This window comes from Sinocyclocheilus grahami, unplaced genomic scaffold, assembly GCF_001515645.1.
Source record: "Sinocyclocheilus grahami isolate Dianchi unplaced genomic scaffold, SAMN03320097.WGS_v1.1 scaffold1672.1, whole genome shotgun sequence".
In the NCBI taxonomy this organism is placed as follows: domain Eukaryota; kingdom Metazoa; phylum Chordata; class Actinopteri; order Cypriniformes; family Cyprinidae; genus Sinocyclocheilus; species Sinocyclocheilus grahami.
Window position 1 is genome coordinate 158,831 of NW_015506851.1, and position 1,739 is coordinate 160,569.

Below are 1,739 nucleotides of genomic sequence, written 5' to 3' on the forward strand. Positions count from 1 at the left end.
CAACGGTGAACACACACAATACCACTCAAGAGCTGGCAGCAAGTACAATATCAGGGAAAGAAATGATAGAAATCAACACTTGTATTTAGCAAGGATGCTTTAAAATGATCAGAAGTGATGATAAACACATTACAAAAGGTTTCTAGTTCAGATAAATGCTGTTCATCTGAACTTTCTGTTCGTCACAGAAACCTGAAGCAATTCTACTCGGCTGTTTTCAACATGATAATAGAGCGGAGCCGAGTTTAAACGCGTGTTCAAACCCGAGGACACGTGTCTTTTAATACCCACGATCAAAAAAATCCTCACATAGCATCACATTTCAACGTGCACATTCTCAAAGAACATTGGTCTCAGTCTAGAGCCCTGATTCAGGTCTGACGAGTACAAGTAGAGCACTCTGCAGAAAACACTTGCATTAATATCACTGCTGCACTGCGTCAGTTTAACCGGTTAGGTAGGTCTTGAAGTGACACTAAACCATATAAATACACTTAAAAGAAAGGATAAAGTCCAATAATGCTACCCGTTGCTTTCTCTGGACTGACTTAAACAGTTGATTGTAGATGTAAAATGAGCTATCTGTCCCTCGAGTATAGATGTGTAAGTATTCAGAGCCAGCACATGCATGTGAACACACTGCTTATTATAATGTTTTGTTTTCTTCGTTGCAGCGTTCTTTAGAGATGCCGTTCATTTTCTGGACTCTGCTGATTATTAGTGGAATTGCAGAGTCGATATCAGGCAATTATTCACACCCACGTAATGAGCTGAAGTGTGTTCGTGTCCATTCATCGTCCAGCTGAACTATATTTATTAGAAAGCAATAACCCCCGTGAAGCCGTGGTTTACAGGGGCGTTATTAGACACGACGTGAAGCTTTAGCTGTTATAAATATGTGCAAAATTGGTACCTTCAGGGGTACAATGGCTTTTCACTGGGGCAGTACCCTCGAGGGTACACCCGTTGCACCCTTTCACATGCCTACATATCTGTACCCTTGCAGCATGTGCCTTTCAAAGGCAAATGTGTACCTCTGCTGACTAAATTGTACCTTATGGTACCATAATGTACCTTTAAAAACGGTGCAAATTTGTCCTTTTAAGGGTACTGCCCCAGTGACAAGCCTTTTGTACCCTTTGATGGCAAATGTGTACTCCATACAGCACGTTAAAAAGGCCAGAATGCTGTTTATCACATTTATTTAACATTCAAAACCATTACATTCTCACATTTTTCACAGGATGAATGTTATAAGCTCTATCACAATGTCATAACAGGATGCATATATTGCGCAATTTTACTTTTGAAAAGGAGAAAAAAAAAAGAAAGAAAAAAAGAGTTGACTTTTTATACTCAATTGTACACAGCAAGAATCAGAAAGCATTTTTTCCCAACAGTACACATTTCATTAATTGTAACTATTACTTTTTAAAACGATTTGTATAATTGTAAACGGCAAGATTAAGTTTAATATTATATTAAACATTTCTTCAAAATCAGTACATCCCATTTCATTAACCTTTTTTTTTTTTACCATGTAATAAAACAAGAAAAAAGCCATTTCCCTTTTTTTTTTTAAACAGCACTAGATCTCATTTTAAGTACATTTTTCTAAAACCGTTTTGAACATCAAGAATCACAAAGCAATCTTTTACCAACTGTACACATTTCATTAATTGTAACTTTATACCCTTTAAACATTTAATCACAAACACACATTTCACCAAATACAGTAC

The 1,739-nt window shown here is 36.7% G+C and overlaps 1 pseudogene; it reads left to right on the forward strand.

The window, feature by feature from the left end:
* Positions 1-686: 686 nt before the first annotated feature.
* The window catches only part of LOC107571940 (butyrophilin subfamily 1 member A1-like), a 9,310-nt pseudogene continuing 8,257 nt past the window's right edge, over positions 687-1,739 (forward strand).